This window comes from Hipposideros armiger, unplaced genomic scaffold (assembly GCF_001890085.2).
Source record: "Hipposideros armiger isolate ML-2016 unplaced genomic scaffold, ASM189008v1 scaffold_834, whole genome shotgun sequence".
Lineage (NCBI taxonomy): Eukaryota > Metazoa > Chordata > Mammalia > Chiroptera > Hipposideridae > Hipposideros > Hipposideros armiger.
The window spans coordinates 167061-185720 of record NW_017732184.1 but is presented as its reverse complement, the minus strand read 5'-3'; the positions used below and the strand labels follow the sequence as shown (position 1 = coordinate 185720).

General features: G+C 41.0%; 1 protein-coding gene across 4 annotated transcripts in view; it reads right to left on the bottom strand.

The window, feature by feature from the left end:
* STK33 (serine/threonine kinase 33) overlaps positions 1-4856 on the bottom strand; it is a 162015-nt gene extending 157159 nt beyond the window's left edge. For 3 of the 4 annotated variants that reach the window (XM_019629261.1, XM_019629260.1, XM_019629262.1), the window contains exon 1: positions 4753-4856. The gene's annotated coding sequence lies outside the window, so the exon portion shown is untranslated. The remainder of the gene's footprint in view (positions 1-4752) is intronic. The other variant, XM_019629263.1, reaches the window with a different exon arrangement.
* Between the last annotated feature and the right edge of the window lie 13804 nt (positions 4857-18660).

Genomic DNA, 18660 nt, shown 5'->3' with positions numbered 1-18660 from the left:
CAAAGCAAAATGCAAAAGGCCCCATATTGTATGATTCCATTTCTATGAAATGTCCATAACATGCAAATCCATAGAGAGGGAAAGTACAATAGATTAGTGCTTGCCAGAGCTTTGGGGAGGGAAGAACAGGAAGCGACTGCTAATGGATGTGGGGTTTCTTTTTGGGGGTGATGAAACATTCAGAATTAGATAGTAGTAATTGTTGCAAAACCTGTGATATGCTAAAATTCTAATTACATACTTTAAAAGTGTGAATTTTATGATATGTTAATTATGTTTCAATTTAAAAAGTGAGGTGAAACTATAAAAAGGAGCTATGTGTACATGTGTACCAAAAAAGATATGACAGAAAAGCAATTAAGTTAACTTGCAAATCACTACCGGACACTGGTATTTACTTTCACAATGACAAATATGAAAACCATTGAATTTTATTGCCATAAATTGAACACCAACATAAAAAAGATTGAGAGAGAAAATTAATTTGATTTCCATGAAAAACGCCCAAGGATAAATATTTGCTTTCTTCCCACTATCTCAGCTGGTTGGAAGCTGAGCTCCCGAGAGCAGATACAAGAGCCTCTATGTTAGATTTACTAATGGCAAACAGACTCGAAAAAATTCAAGTCTACCTGAGCCTCAGATGCGCTGACTTGTAAATGATAAGTGAGTGGATTCTCTCCCGGCAAGCTGTCACTGCAGATGAGCACCCCACCTCGATAACAACAGTCACAGGACAGAACTTTCAATTACCAGCGTCTCAACCTTAGGAGCTGGATGAACATTTTCTATAAGGTTTCTCTTAGATTCCCTAAATGAATATGTGTGAGTCCAAATGACCAGTTTTCCCAAATAAGCACAGCTCACGTTAAGAATATTGAATCAGGGCTGGCCGAGTGGCTCAGTTGGTTAAGAGTGCGAGCTCTGAGCAACAGGGTCGCCGGTTAGATTCCCACCTGGGCCAGTGAGCTGTGCTAAAGCTGAGCTGCTGCTGAGTTGCCAACAGGTGGCAGGATGGCTCAGCAGGTGAGAGCATGTGCTCCTAACAAGGTTGCTGGTTCAACTCCCACATGGACTGGTGGGCCATGCCCACGTGCAACTAAGACTGAATATAGCACCTTAAGCTGAGTTGCCGCAAGGCCGATGGGTGGCTGGATGGCGACTGGACTTGGGAGCTGAGCTAGCTGTGCCCTCCACAACTAAGACTGAAGGACAACAACTTGGCTGTTCCCTTTCCCCAACTCCCCAACACTGTTCCCCTTCCCCAATACTGTATTGAATCACAAACAAACTTTATACACATACAATATAAAAGTGAAAATACAACACAATATTCTCGAGCTATGCCTGGAATATTTCAAGCACCCAATAAATATATGTTGAATGAAAGTTATGATGGCTAATAATGTTTACTAAATGATTAAGATTAAAAAATAAGGCAAATGCTAACAGCATTTCTAAATCAACTTACCTTAATAAATAAAAAGTTGTTTTTTTGGCTTTATTCTTAATGCAATACCATATCCTCACTGATATTCAAACTAACAAGTCAATGGTGATTAAGAAAGATAATTAGTCCATTATAAGTAGGAAGGATATTCTGATTAATTATAAAAGTTACTGCCCCCCCGCAATACACACACACACCCCTTATAAATCTGAAATAAAACAACTTCAGGATGATAAAACTGCAGTAATTTGTGAGGTGATTAGTTTCTCAAGCACCCTACAATTTATTTTAGTTAATAAACTAGGAAAGATATGTGAATATAGTTAAACAGTAAGTTGTCCACTCTCCACATTCTGTAACACTAAGATCCAAGCAAAACACAGTTTGCCTCACTGATCCATACTAGAGCTCAGCACGAAGGGAAATTCTTTCTAAAGCACGTCTTAAAGCATACTAATTTACTATGGCCAAGAAGGTCAGCAATTCATTTTACATTTTCCTTCTCTTAAGCCTCTTTTAAAAACAAGAAAATTATTTCTCAGTATCTAGCAACTATGGGTGTTTGAAATACTATGTAGGATCATCAGATGAATAAAAGACATAGAAAGTATCTTCAGAGATCACTTCTCCTCTTCCAGGACTCTTCTAAAAGACTCTAAGGATAAGATTCTACAATATGTAATAGACTGTCAGAAGTCTTCCTCAATCTCCCTTACAAGGGAGATTGTAAGGGAGACAAGTGTAAGCTCTTTCCTTCTATCATCAAAGACACACGAAGATGACATATGAGTATCACACTTTGTATCATCATCTTTTAGGGGTCTTTTTATTGGAAATCACGCTACTCAGCTCTCTTGTACCTACTCTCATTAACTCTTCCTTGATTTACTGACATCACAAAATAACATTTTTAAAGAAAATACAGTTATTTGGCCTCCGCATGGAAAGGACTTTCTAAGCATAAAAGCAATGAATCAAAAAGAAAAAGACTAATAGGTAGACAACATTAAACTATTTTAAATTCTATAAATCGAAAGCCATCATAAATTAAATGAAAAGGCAATTGTGGGGAAAATGCCCCCATCCGACAAGCAAGGGTTAATATCCTCACTCTATCAAGAGTTCACACAAATCGGTATCTGGCCGAGACAGTGCCCCCAGCATCCCCCTCCCCTTCCCTACATGAAATTGCAAGGTTCCTACAGAAGAAGAGGTTACAGCTTCTTTCTCCCAGCTTTCAGGGCCACTCTCGCCTCTTCTGCCTTGGTCCTCTGCCTTCTACCTGGATGCCTCTTTCCTCCAGGTCCTGGTAGACTGAAGATTCAGACACACGGTCAGCCTGGTCTTGATTTCAGATTTTCCCTAAGACCCAGCTTCTGAACACTGCTTCCTACATTGCTCTGTGGCCTGCAGGCAAGTTACAACTCGCCCCAGGCTTCAGGGATACTTGATTCCATTAACTCCAGCCAAAGGCCAGCATACCAGCTCCTGCCTGGGCTGGGAGTGGCAGAAATCAAACAACTGACAAGAAAAATCTAAGACTCCAATATAAAAACGATCATAGGCTTTATGTAGGTAATTCACAGAAAAGAAATAGCTAATAGGTAACAACAAGATATTTTAATGCTTAAACACAATAATGAAAGATGTGAGTTAAAATAAAGAGCTACTATTTTTAATCTGTGATATTAACAAATTTTTCTTTTAATGCTAACACGGGTGTCATAAAACTGATGGCAGAATAGTATGCTGGTATAATCTTTCTGAAGGTGGCAATATGTTTCAAGAGCATTCACAATGAGCCTGCCTGCCCTTTGCCTCTGTAATTTCATTTTTAGGAAGTGATCTTCAGTAATCAAAAATCTAGTCAAAAGATTTAAGTATGAAGAAGTTCATATCTACATTTTTGTACTTGAAATATAAATATCCAACAACAAGTATATAGCAAATAAATTATGGTTCATCCACAACGTGGATTATTATGGAGCCAATAAAAATGATACAGCATAAGCTGACCCTTCTATAGTACTAAGGACCATTTACTGTTCTAAGCAGTTAACATGTATTATTTTCTTTACTCCTCACAATAGCACGAATGGAACCTTTGAGTTGGTAGGTGCCAGTACCATCTCCATTTTACAGCTGAGGAATCGGAGGCACAGAGAAGTTAAGTGATTGGCTCAAGGTTACACTGGGACAAACTCAAAAGCCCTTATCCGAAATGCTAAAATCCAAAAGCTCTGAAAACCAAGTGTTCTCATAAACTTGTGGCAAACTCATTTGATGGCAAAACCTGACCTGAACTGATGTGAAACTATCCCGTGTAGACTGAAGTCATCTTACTAAAGAAAAATTAATGTGTTGGATTACGGGGTGCTGCCCTAGACCCCACTAGAAGTGATACATTATATACACCATGTTATCTTTCTATAACCTGAAAAATTCTGAAATTTAAAACACAACTAGCCCCATGGGTTTCAGATACAGAACTGTGGAACTGAAATTAAATCTAAGTGTCTGTCTGACTCTGGTAGCTGTGCTCTTAACCACTATATAATGCATTCAAAAGCTATTTAATGACACTGAAAAATGCTTATAATTCAAACATTCAAGTATTTTTTTAACTACATACTATGTACCAGACACACAAAGAAAAAAATTGCAATAATAACAAGTGCTACAAAAGAAAAATATCTGGTGTCAGGAGAGTGTATAAGGGGTTTGTCCTAGACAGAGAGGTCAAAGGACATTATGACCTGCCTTTACAGATGAGGAAACTGAGGTAGAGTGCTTAAATTACCTGTCCACACACCCAGTAAGGGCTGTCCTTATGCCATACTGTCGCCTGGTATGTGCATCCACTGTGGGCAAGAGACCTTAGTAAGTGCTGTAAGAAAGAGCTACCATTTAATGGGGTCCTACTATGTCCCAGGCTCTAGGAGATTAAAAAAGAAAGGAAAAATAAAACAAAACGCAATTTCAGAACTTTTTTCCCCAAATCACACTTACCCTATAGTAAGTTCGCTTTGAACTTCCAAAAAGGTCCAGGTCCCAAGATGGGGTGGAGGTGAGAGGTGTGGATGAACCAGGCAGCCAGGGACCACCCCAAACTTCGACCCCAGGAGGGGGACAGCAAGGCTTGGCTTGCTCCCTCAGCAGCTGAGGTGCCAGCCCGCCCGCAGCAGGAGGCCCAGCTGCCCGTTTGCCCGAGCGTTGCTGTAGCAACGGCCGCGTCCCGCTGCAGCCGGGACCCCTGCCCTCTCCCATGGAGACCCCTACGCCGCAACGCCGGAGTCACTTACCTTGGCCTCCGACGGCGCGCACACTTGGCGCTGGTGGTCGCCGAGCACGGAACGCACCACCTGGCGAAACTTTTAGGCCAGCGGAGCAGCCGCAGGAAGGTGGACGGGGGCCGCGCGGGGACAAAGAGCGGAGGCTGGAGCCAAGCTCCCTCTCCCCGCAGCGCGGCTGGCAAGGAGGCGTCCGCCGCACCATGGGGCCCATGTACCCTGGGTGCGCTCAAAGGCGTCCCTGACGTAAGCTCCTCTTAGGGAAAGACCTGAGAATCCTGTCCCAGGGACAGGGAAGCATCCATGTCACATGAAATTAAAACTTCATTACAGTGATATTACAGTGATGTCCAGGCCAATATTCCCCCTCCTCGTCCTACCGATTGGAGCTGGGGCTGCAAGGCTTGCACTGCAGTGGGTTCAGACCTGGACTAAAAAATGGGAAAATGGCCTGCACATCAGCGGTGAGGGTGGGCATAGGGGAGTGTTTGTTCCCATAAAGGGGCTGAGAAGACTCCTGACAGGCCATCTGACAATTCCTAGAAATATATTTTAGCCACAAACCTCTGTGGAGCCACATGAACGCATGCCCCATCCCCCACCCCCACTACCTCCACAGTAGAGGCTGGAATAGGGACTCCAGCTGTAAGCTAATGTATGTCTAGACCTGAACTGAACTAGGAATGGCTTCTGTGGACATGCGTCCTGCTCTCTGGCAGCTGTGAGGAAGAAATTTAACTCTCCTAATACGAGACTAATTTATTGGGTTGTCAGAAAAGTCATGACATTTTTTTCTATGTTTTTCAAAGGTCATTTATTTATATAAAGAACAAAGATCAATCAATGATATGTTGCCCATTTTGTTCGATAACCTTTTGCCATCTTTCAGTGAGCTTCATAATTCCTAGTTCATAGAAGGACCTGTCTTTATTTGCGAAAAGCTGAAGGTGCTGATTTACAGCCTCATCTGAATTGAATGTTATACCATGCAAGGAGTTTTGAAGAGAGGGAAGCAAGTGGAAGTCTGACGGCGCAAGGTCAGGCGAGTATGGTGGGTGTGGCAACACATCCCATCCCAGCTCCAGTCATTTTTGACGGGTGATCAAACTTGTGTGTGGTCTCGCGTTGTCACGATGGAACACAACTCCTTTACAATTAACAAGCTCTGGACATTTCTGGATGATGGATTCATTCAAACTGTCCAATTGCTGACAGTACACATTCGAATTGATTGTTTGGTTCCTTGGTGGGAGCTCGAGAAACATGACACCTTTAAAATCCCACCACACTGAGAGAATAACCTTCCTCTGATGAATGTCTGCTTTTGATGTCGTTTGAGGCGAATCATGATGTCAGGACCAAGACCGTTTGCGCACCACCTTGTTGTAAACAATCCACTTCTCATCACCAGTTATCAGTCGCTTCAAGAAAAGATAGTTTTCCTCATGTTTAATGAGCATATCGCAGATGTTTACATGCGCCGTCAAATGAACTTCTTTGAGTTCATGTGGAACCCAAATATCAAGCTTGTTTACATATCCCGTCTTCTTCAGGTGGTTGTGAACGCTTGAATGATGGATGTTCAATGTTTCTGCAAACTCTCGGGTCATGTAACATGGGTTTGACTCATTCAACGCCTTTATTTTGTCATCAAACTCAATGGGCCTCCCTAACCAAGGAGTGTCGTTGAGATCAAAATCACCAGCATGGAATTTCGTGAACCATAATTAGCACTGACGTTCTTGTAGAGCATTGTCACCATAAACTTTATGCAACTTTTCACAACTTGATGCACGTTCTTCCCTTTAGGGAAGTAAAACAGTCAAATATGGCGAAAATGCAGTTTTGACTTCCATCTTCAACTTGTAAAATCTACAAAACTCAACAAAATCACTCAATTTTTTTAAAAAATGAAGCTAGAACTGTCAGCTGTCAAATGACATAGCAATAACATAGATGCGAATGACTCTAGTACTTCTAGAAATGAACTAGCGCCATCTGTTGCAAAAATGCATCATGACTTTTCTGAAGACCCAATATTTGAGGCAGATGTCCTCTAAAATTTGATTGATAACCAATAACTTGGTATAGCAGATTGATTCATTTTATTGCTCAGAGGTAGGGGTGCATTTGGCAACTGGTTCATCCTGTCAGACGCATGGGAAAACTCAAAATGACCATGGTGGACAACTGGTAACTTCAAGTTTTCGCAAATTTTGCAAGCACAAATAATCCCCACCATGTCCTATAAAACTTTGGGGTCTTGGTCAGATTGTTTTGGAGAAATACAGAACTCTTGTCCAACAAGGGTCTGGAACAGCCTAGAAGAATTTTGTCTGTGCCCCTCCTCCTAATCCTGCCCCCATCCAAGTTAGTGCCACTGTGTCCAACAAAAGGAGATAAACTCTACCATCTGCTTCGTTGAACTGTGATGTGGATCTGCCCTAAAATAGCAGCTGTGAAGCTTTACGTTCCAGATCCTTACCAAGAAATAACTTTGCACTGTCCACTTCCTGAGGCCTATCCAAAGTCTGGCTGAGAAAAACTGCAGTTATGGAGAATTGTTTCAAAGGCACGCAGATGACCCCTCCTCTGCATGGTCTCTTGGTTAGTGAGGCCCAAACCTGGCTCCATATCAGAGGCATCTGGGGAGTTCTGTTTGGTTTTGCTTTATTTTGCCTTGACATACAGATACACAGGTTCCACTTCCAGGAATTCTGATTAAATAAATCCAATTTGAAATGAAACCATTTTTAAGAGGTTTTCAAGTGAGTTTGATACAAAGCCAGGTTGGGTCTATGTTTTATCCTGAATTAAGCCAGACCATCAAAAAGCTGTGTGTTCATACCACTTTGTCTTCACCGTTGCAAAATGGCCTGCACTGTCATGCTTTATCCTTATGCCATCCACTTATTTTAAGAGACGTTTTTTTAAAAATATACCTCTGCATGTACTAAAGGGATTATTTAAAGAATTATACTCATTATATCTGTGTAGTAGAATCCTATCAGATCGCCCAGCCCAGTGTTTTTCAAACTTTTGGATCATAATCCACCAAAAGAAATATGTTTTACATTATGACCCAGGTTACATATGTACCTATACATTTAATAAAAAGTTTTGTAAAATGTTATCTATACCACATGCTATGCACCCTGATACTTGTTATCTCTTTTTAATGCTGATTTCCCCATTTTAAATCATTTCTTAACGCCTAGATGAGTTACAAGTTGCATTTTAAAAAGCAGCAGTATAGTCAGAGGTCTTTTTCTGGAAACTAGTCCTGGATCCTCAGACAAGGTATCTAGGCCACCTGGTTACAAAGTCAATTGCTCTAGTAGTAGGTATCTTACTCAAACCAAGCCAATCACATCCCTCTCCCAGGAATTTGGAATTAGGACAGAGAGATTTCAGTTTTTCTCTAGGTAGCTAACATAGAACATCATAACTTAGTCAGGAGCTAGCTGTCCACAGACATGCTTTCTCACCATGTCGCCTGGAGAAATGCAGAAAACTGTGAAAAGAGTAGGAAGGGCGAAATAGATTCACAAAGAGAAGAGAGAACTCTTCTAGACCAAAAGAGTTCTGACAGCTTTCCATTCCTAATCAGAGTATTTCCGAAATGAGCTGCATTCCTGCCTGTGAATTCTATGTAATATTTCAAATCTTTACAATAAAGTGCCCTCTTTTGCTTAAGCTAGTTCAAGTGGCTGAGTTACTGTTGCTGCAACCAAATGAATCTAAGTATATTGGTTTCATATGGCTGTTGTAACAAATTACCATAAATTTGGTAATACAATCACTCTATGTCCGTTATAGGAAGGTCCATGCAAGAAATGTATTTCAGTTCTGAGTGCCAGAAAAAAAAGCCTTTTTCCTTTTGAAAAACTGACATCTCTTTTCCTTAAGAAAGAAAGCAAACCATAAAATGGAACACATTTCCCTACTCTCCTCGGCTTTCAGGAAGAAAGGAACCAAATTTGCAGCTCAACTTTAACAACGTTGTCCAACTCTATGTCTTGAATACAGGCGTTACAACTTTCTCCTGTTCTTTCTCTTCCATTTTCCCTCATTTCTACTTTTACCTTTTTTATTTTTTTCACTGTACAGACGGAATTATTTTAAGCTGCTTCAAATATTTTGCTCTTACTGTTTCCCCTGCCCATAAGGCTGTATGTACCCTTATACCTCCACAAGGCTGGTTACATCATTCGTATCCCAGCTCACTTGCTACCTCCTCAGAGAAGCCTTCCTTGATCACATGTCTAAAGCAGTCCCACCTCATAATCTATCACATTACCCTACTTTGTTGTCTCAGAGCACATTTAACACCATTTAAAACAATCTTGTTTAAACGACAGCAACTTGTCTGTTCCCCTTCCCCCAATTCCCCAGCACTGTTCCCATCTCCCCAATTCCCCAATAAAAATCTTTTTAAAAAAACAAACAATCTTGTTTGTTTTCTTTCTTCCCTCAACTTGAAGTCAAGCTTCAAGCTGATAAAGACCCAATCTCTTTGCTATTGCTTGTTCCCAGTGTCTGGGACAAGACCTGGCACTTAGAAGCTATTTAATCATTGTACACAGTGAGATATACTTGTAAATGGATAGAAAAATACGTAGGTAGACTGACAAATGGACAAATACTCATTTCTAGTGTGCAAATGTCACTAGCATTTGTAGAGAGGAATCAGAGAAACTACACAAAGAAATAAAACAACTCCCTAAAATATATACATAGAGGTGCTGGGTTTCTTGGGAAACCCTTGATGTAAAAACCTTTGACAAAAAATTTTTTTGAAGTTTTCAAGTGGCTCAAGACACCTACATTAAGTATTGTAGTTAGTTACCATAGCTGAAGCCAGCGTTTCTCAGTGAGATAACGGGTTGCATCACCATGACCACCAACTTGACACACTCTTGATATTGCCAAGGGAACTCAATCTATTGCAGGGGTTATTACCATACAACAATCTGCTTTCATCCTATTCCTGTACTTATTAATGTCACCATTGGCAGCCAAGTGTTATATGCTGTTGATTTAAACATGCTATGGTAACGTCATTGTTGTAATACATTATCAAGTTGCTTCACACTTAAGAAAGAGAGATCAGAATTGAAGTTTGTCAATGTAGCAAAACATAGATGCAATTAGTACAGTTTGTTCCAGGGTTTTTTGACCCTGTCTGCAAAAATACCAAAGTTAGCAGAAGAGATGGACCTCAGTTTTTTAAGTCAAAATGCAATTGATTTGTGCATTAATTAAAATTTATCTGTTATTCAAAAGATTTTTAAGAGATCCTACATCACATAAAACAACTCATAATTTTTCTGTCCCATAAGATAAATTCAGAGATGTTTAGGTTATGTGTTATATTAGGATTTCTTAAATGGAGACATATTTTTGAAAAGTATGTAATGCAAAATGTAACTTTTTCACAACAGATCTGTCTTTGATTACTGGCAGGCCCTATCGATTTATGCAGGTTTAGCACTTTTCTCTTCTCTGCCTTAACAAAAGTAAAACTACCTTATCCCCACAGCTCAAAATAAAATAAAATCTGGTAATTAATTCAGTTCGTCTGATGAACTGTGGATGTTTGACCCAGCCTCCTTGTCTGATAAAACTAATTAGAAGTCAGGTTAGTGCACACCAAAACTAAATTATCGTTTCATGGACTCGAAGACTTGATATTAAAATGGCAATACTCTCCTAATTGGTCTGCAAATTCAATTTAATCCTTATGTAAATAAATACACCATGATAAAAGTTAAAATATATACAAGTATTTGTATAATTGTAAAAGTAGTATAACCTTTTAAACACAAAGTTTGGAGAAACAGCAGAAAAATTACCCATAATGCTACCACTCCTAATATAGAGCCACTGGCAATATCTTAATATATATGTACTATTTATATCTTTTTTCTTTTATTTTACATGTAACTCAGTGGGTTTTTTTAAATTTAATATCATCTCCTAAGTATTTTCCATGTTGCTATTCTTTTTTTTTTTTTATTGTTAGTTTCAGGTGTACAGAACAATGCAATAGTTATCCTTTTCACCCTTCGCACAGAAACCCCCCTCCCCCATCCACTGCCTTCCCACCCCCCATATCATGCTTATCTATTACAATTCCATTGACTCCATTCCCACTCTCTACTCCACATCCTGTGACTATATGTATACATAATTATAGTTGACATACATTATTATTCAACATCAGCTTCAGAAATACAGTGTGGTGGTCAGGCCTCTACACCAACTATGAAGTGGTCTCCCTAACAAGACATGAGTCCATCTGGCCCCCTAAGAAATATTTACAACATTATTGATTATATTCCCCAGGCTGTCTTTTCTATCCCTGAGGCCATATTGTAGTAACCAATTTGTATTGTCTCATCCCTTCCCCTTCTCCTTCATCCCCACCCCCTCCCAACTAGCAACACTCAGTTTTTTCTCTGTGTTTCTGAGACTATTTCTGTTTACATTTCTCATTTATTCAGTTTTTTAGATTCCACATATAAGAGAGATCATATGGTATTTGTCTTTCTCTGACTGACTTATTTCACTTAACATATGTTCTCTAGGTCCATCCATATTGTTGCAAATGGTATTATTTCCTTCTTCTTTATAGCTGAGTAATACTCCATTGTGTAAATGTACCATAGTTTCTTAATCCAGTCATCTACTGATGGGCATTTCGGTTGTTTCCAAGTCTTAGCTATTGTGTATAGTGCCGCAATGAACATAGGGATGCATATATTTTTTCAGATTAATGTCTTGGGTTTTTCTGGATAAATACCTAAGAGTGGGATTGCTGGGTCATAAGGTAGTCCCATTTCCAGTTTTTTGAGATACCTCCACACTGATTTCCATAATGGCTGCACCAGTCTGCAGTCCTACCATCCATGTTGCTATTCTAAATGCAACATTGTATGACTCATATTTCATTTGTTAAAATTATTTGCCCCTCCCACAAGAATAGTGCAATGAATACCTATATATACACTTCATCTAGATTTAACAATTGTTAACTTTTTGTCACATTTGCTTTACTTCTCTCTACTAATATAATACATACTTTTTCTGAACCCTTGAGAGTTAGACCCCTCATCCCTAAACACTTTAGTATGTTTCACCTAAGAACAAGGCTATTTTCAAATTTAGTTGTTCTTTTATATATTGTATACTTAAAGTTTCTTAGGAAGGAAATTTTGTCTTAAAGTTAACTGATAGAATTTCAGTGCCCAGTCTTGAAATTTTAGGCCATTCTAACTGCTAGTGGAAACCAGCCCAGTCTAACTGTGACTGAAGCTTAAACAATCTTACTCTCCTATCCAGTGTGAAGACTGCATGAAAATTTATAATATCAGAAAACAGAGCAGGTTTGTTCAATGAGCCTTGGAAATGTTACTCAAACAAAAGCATCTTTTAAGAGGCCTGTGCTTCAAAGAGGGTTATGTTCTATGAAATGTAATCTAATGTGCAAATCTGTTTGCTTGTCTTAATAATTTCTCTTTTGATAATTATTAAAACTGACATCTCTTCTTTCTGAAATACCTGAGGGTTTTCTCAAGTCAGAAGATGAACTCTGGAATTTTCTTCTCCCTTTATGCGTCTCATTACTTTGTTGGATTCATAGTTCAAACAAAGACTTCGGAAGTCTTTGTCTCATTTAAAGTCTGCGCCATAGACTCCTCAAATATCATTTTCAATTGCATTCTATTAATTACTTAACCATCTTCTATAGGCTTTTCATTGTTTCTAGTATTCTATTACAAATCTTGATCACACCTAAAAAACATAAAAATAAAAAATAACAAAAAATAATAAGTCCTTAATATCATCAAATATCCTGTTAGTGTTCAGCTTTTCCCAGTTGTCTCATGATATTTTTAGTTTGTTTAAACCATGGTGGAAATAAATTCTATACTTTGCAATTGGTTTATATGCTTTCTAAGTCTTTGTAACCTGTAGGTTTTCCCTCCATCGCACTTTTCTCCCCTTCCAATATATTTGTTGGAGAAACCAGGCCATTTTACCTTTGAGTTCTCAAAGACAGGATTTTGCTGATTGTATTGTTGTGATGTCATTTGAGGTGTTTTTCTAGTCTTGGCATTTCCTGTCAATATCCGTAACTTGGTAGTTAGGTCTAGAGCCTTGATTAGATTCAGGCTCTGTTTTGTTTGGAAACACTTCCTAGGTGATGTTGTGTTCTTCACAGACATAATGTCTGGATGTACCTCTTTTTGTGACATGGGTAGCCACGAATAGTCATTGCCTAGATTCATTAACTCATTAGGGGTTGAAAAATGGATATATTCTAATCTATCAACCCTTCAATTATTAGCTGGAATACTTCTGAAAGAGACACTTCCCTTCATCAACGATTTGGTTACCCAGAGATACATTTCATATAGGAAAGAGGATAAATGCTTCATTAAGCTAATCAATCAACTCAAAAGTCACCGTGCACTGCCCTGGCACAGGCTTTGTTATGAAGTGACATTGTCAGTGGGTCACACCACACCTGGGACTCCCTGGAGCTGGTGAGGAGCAGAGCCCTAGATAAGGATGACTGCTTCCGCCAGCACCAGGCCTCAGTCCTTGGGCTGGGGCAGGGCTGAGGCTGCAGTGTTCGTGTTTCCAAACACGGAGAGATCTTGACTTTCTCCATGGATGCTGAGCCTGCAGAGCTGGAGGCCAGGGGTACAGCAACTTCCAGGAAGCTGAGGAATATTCTGTTAGCCCAGGGGGTAAATGAAGCTCTGGTTTTGGTATATTGGAGCATAGGCTCAACTGCTGTAAAAAAAAAAAAAAAAAGAAAAAGAAAAAGAAAAAAAAAGACCCTCAAAATAAAGGGGCTAAAAAAAATTAAAATCTATTTCTTTCTCAGACCATAATCCAAGAACTAAGCAGACAGTTCAAAGTAAGTAGATGGCTATGCTCCGTGAAGTTGTCAAAGGACCTAGGTGCTTTCTAACTTCCGGTTTTACCATTCTTTAGGATGTTACGTTCTTCTGCAGAACTGAAGTGGATGACCAGTAGCTTATCTGCGTTCCTGTCTGAAGGATAAAGGGAGAGGAAGTGGAAGATAAGCAAATTCATTTAAAACCTGTGTCCTGGAAGTTGTAGATATCACTGCTTCTCATACCAACTGGCTAGAACTTATTCATAAGACAACATCCAGCTGTAGAGGAGATGGGAAGGTGGGGAAGGGGTTTATTACTAAAATTAAAGAGAAAATAGATACCGACAAAATTAGCAGTCTCTGTCACAGTTGAAAAGTGGCTTCTAGCGACTGATTACACTCTCTCAGTTCCCAAACCATATCCTGTGCAAGGCTTTCAAAGGTTCATGTTTACAGGATGAGGTCCTCACCCCCCACAGCTCCAGGGCCCATGGATGAGGGCTCTTCCCAAGGTCCAGGCTTTCTTATTCTAGGAGGCCCCACAACACACATCAAACATTAAAATGCACCTACAGCTTGTAGCAAATCTAGTTTTTACGCAAATTCTTGAAATTGTTTTTATAATTTTGCCTTTTAGATTATTTGGCTAGGAGTGATTCATTTAATTTGCAGTTGTCTCAGGTTTCTTAGCAATCATCTTGTGTATGTGGAATTTCTTGTGAAGTGGAAAAGCTCTAACCTACAAATTGTTATCAAGTGTAATAAAATTTTTATGAAATTTTTATAAAATTAGTAATTAATGGGTTTAATATAGTATGGTTTATAGATATTCAATTAGATATTTATTTAGCTTCCACCTTTTTTTATTTTAATTTTATTTTTTTTTAAAGATTTTTATTGGGGAATTGGGGGATGTGAACAGCGCTGGGGAATTGGGGGAAGGAGAACAGACAAGCTGCTGTCCTTTTGTTCTTCAGTCTAGTTGTAGAGGACGTTGCTTCGCTGGCCCAAGTTGGCACCATCATTGCGCTCTTCCTGGGTGAGGCAGATCGGTCGCCGGCTTCTGGATGGCCGCTCTCGGCGGCAGCTGGCCACTCACGCTGACTGCTGGCTACACATGGTAGCCCATGGTACAGCCTACACCATTGCCGGCGACTCACAGCAGCCCAGCTCCAGGTTGAGCTGTTGTTCAGCATCTTAGCTGTGGAGGGCAGTGTCACTGGCCCTCATATGTGGGATCCGAACCGGGGCCCTCTTGGCGTCCCAAGCCAGCTCTTAACCAACGCGCCACTCGGCCGGCCCAATTTTAATTTTTTAGGACTTATTTATATAGACCCCTGAAAAGCTCTAACTTATGATTTGTTATCAAATATAATAAATTTTGTATGAAATTGTCATAAAATTAACAATTAATGGGTTTAACATATAGTATAGTTTATGGACACTTAGTTAGATATTTATTTAGGTACTGCCATTTTTTATTTTAATTTTCCCTTTAGAAGTCATTGTTCTCAGGCCCTGGATGCGCTGCCTACACGGCCTCCTGGCCACATGTACGGGAGGAGGAATCTGCTGCAGGCCTGGCCACCAGGGCCGGGCTTGCTCTTGCCATGGAAACTGGGACGTGGGGAGTAGAGAGGCTGCATGTCCCTGGGTCCTGAAGAAGGACAATACTAACAAAATTAGTGAGGAACAAACACAGAAGAAAGCTCAGAGCAGGCGTGGGAAAGCTTTCACCTACCTGGGCCAGCCTGGGGAAGGGTGAGGGGTCAGAGATGATTTCTAGGTCTCATCTTCAGCATTATAAGTAATGAGCGTCCTTGGCTGGAACACGAACTCCCTTGCCTTCTCTAACAGTACACCCCCCTCGTTTCCTTCCCACATCCCTGGTTTCTGAGACAGGGAGTATGCGAGGAAGAATATAATAAGGGTGCCAGGGGATCCCTAGTGTGTCAGGTGCCATTGAGACACACAAACAAAGGTGCCCAATAGACCGAAGGAGCTCAAAGAATGGGTCCATGGCTTTATCAGGTTATCTGAGATTTTGGCATCAATTAGTGTGCTCAGTTGCAAGTAAAAGAAACTAATCCTGGCTAATTTAAACAGAAAATGAGTTTATGAAAATACTTGTTAGGTAGTTCACAGAAGTGCTGGGAAGGCCAGAAAATTAAGCTAAGAGCTAATTGGTCTGCTGAAGAAACTAACACTGCCATCAAGCACCACATGCTTCAACTTGTTCTGCTGCTCCTGCTGCCATGGAAACCCCACCTTGGTACAAACAACATGGTCACCACAGAAGTCTCTGTGGTCCCTGCTTTTTTTGTTTTAATTACCACCACTAGACCTGTACCCTGGCTGCAAGGGATGTTGGGAAACCGAGATTTTAATATATCTAGTTTCTGTAGTGAGACGTGAGCTCTGCCTCTCAAGACTCCTGAGCTAAGGAATTTCCCCCAAATAGGAAAGGGTTCAGATTCCATGCAGTCAAAATGAACGACAAATATTCATTACATACAATGCCCTTGACTCTAAATGGCTAGAAACCACTGCTGTAGAGTGGGCAGAAAGGACAGGTAAGGCTAGGCAACTGGAGAATATCACTATATAAAGAACATTCTTGAAATTCCTCGCACCTGGAAGTGGTAGGCATTCATAAGATGCATTGCCCCGAACCCCACCTCAGACCAGCTGCCTAGATTTTGGAGAATAGGCTGTGTTTGTGCAATAAGAGGCAGAGAGCTGAGTTCCAGAAAGAAGGCTCCCCGGTCTCTTCTTCCCTACCTTGTGTTCTTGATGATATTGGGAGTCCAGGGGCATGAAGACCGTTAAGTAGGTTCGACCGTCATCACTTAGAAAATACTCCAGGACACAATTATTGGTAAAGAAAAGTGCTATTTTTTAATTTGTTCTTGAATGTATAGGTCCTGTTAAGATCAGTGACACTTCCCCTTACAATATTCCTTCCTCATGCCCCCAACCAAAACTTTGGATTCCAATGGCCACTTCTAGAAAAGGCCTAGGAGAAACTCACCCTAGATATCCAAGAAAGGGGTGCAGCTTGAGGAGTGGGCATATGGCTCAAGAAACAGCACCAGCTACTGAAGACTTTCCTGAAAGCAGCTCGCTTTGGCCTGAGTCCCTTTGCCCTGCCTTGGCCAGGATCCCCCAGCGTTCCCTTGTTCCTTGTGTGGCCTGAGCTTGAGAGTTAGAATCACCATTACCATCTTTAGAGCTGGAGAACCTTGGAGAGGTCACTGTTTTCAATAAACCACCATCACCCACCCCACCCCACCCCCACACACCTTTATAGATGGGGAAACTGTACCCGAGGTCACACAGCTCCTAATGGGCAGGGCCAAAATTTAGGTGTTCAGAGTCTCAAATCAGATATCTGTCTACCATACCTTCCTACCTCCAAGAAAACAAGCAACATCTGCCTTCAGGTCTAGGGAGAACTGGAGCAAGCAGGTGGTGATGGTCAGTACAGATGGGAAAGACCTGATTAAAGGAGGCCAGGCTGACCCCAGCTGAGCCCCCAGCAAGTGATACATCACAGCACGTCTCAGCTTTCCCTCCATGAGAATGTTATCAGTGGCAGACACCCACCCGGCCAAGATTCTCCTCCCAGTTAGCAGCACTACAGCGTGATCCCAAGCTCCTCACCAACCATGGCGAGCTCTAACTGGTTATGGGGATCACGGCAATGAGCTGCCCACTAGCCTGGTAATCCCCTTTACCACACCGCTTCTTGGTAAGACCCAAATCACACTCTTGGGTCCCCTTAGCAAACATGGCTAAAATCTGTCTCTGTGGTGTGCTGGAAGAGACAGGGGAGGATTCACAGAATCTGCCACCCTAGCAGAGCTCGTAAACATGCTTGGCATGGGGAGAACTGAGTTCAGGGAAGAAACGGACTCGATGAATAGGCTAACACAGAGAGTGGGGAGCAGAGACCACAGGAAGCCACCGATGTGCCCCCTGTCAAGGTTCTAAGGAAGGCTCAGCATGTGTGGCTGAGAGGGAAGAGGATAATCCAGAGACCTGTGGTGTCATAAAAGCCAAGTAAAGAGGATGTTTCAAAAAGGAAAAGGTGGATGGTGTATGAAATGCTGCAGAGAGTTCAAGACAGGTGAGGACTGAAAGGTATTCATTTGATTTGGCAACTGGGTGGTTGCTGGTGACTTTTATGAAAAACTTTAGAGAGTTGAAGAGTGACTGAGAAGAATCAATGAAAAAGATTCTTTTTTAAAGAAACTTGGCTGACATGGAAAAGTGTAAGGGACAACAGACTCTAAGAAAGTTTGTTTTAATTCTGGAGAGAGCTTTGCTTGTCTGTAGGCTGTGTGGACATAACCAATGGAGAGAGGGAGCTTGAAGACCTTGGAAAGTGAGAGCAGTGGGAGAAGTGATGGAGCAGTCTTGGAGGACATATAACAGGATGAAAGAAATAGAGCACCAAACAGGAGCACAAGGAGGGTAGAGACACAGAGAGATGGAAAGGGGAGAGGAACAAATGGGCAAGGACATTCTTGCTTTAGGGCCTCTCTTCTATGGAGTGGGCAAGGAGGCCAGTCATTTGCTGAGAGCAAAGATAAAGGGCATGGGAGGAAATCAGAATAATAACAAGTCAAAGATATACCAATCAACACTGAGAGCGCAACTGACGCTGTCAACAGAATCTGCCATGCTTAGCAGCCCAGGAAGAGGGAGCAAAAAATAGGTTGAGGCAGAAAATGGAGAATGGTAAATAGTTTCAGCAAAAGTTGGAGGGGATGAGAAAGTTCAGGATGCTGATAAAAATGTCAGTGTGTGATGGGCCATAGGTTCAGGCTGGGAAGAGGAAGGCTGAAAGACTGGAAGAACAGCTGAGGTCATGGAAATGGGCTAAAGGAGCAAGCAGTTTAAATAAATAGCAGCAAGGAAGTGGGAGAAGAGGAAGCACAGCAGTAGTGACACAGAAAGAACAAAGTCTCAGCTCAGGAGTTCAGTAGAGAAGACTACAGGTG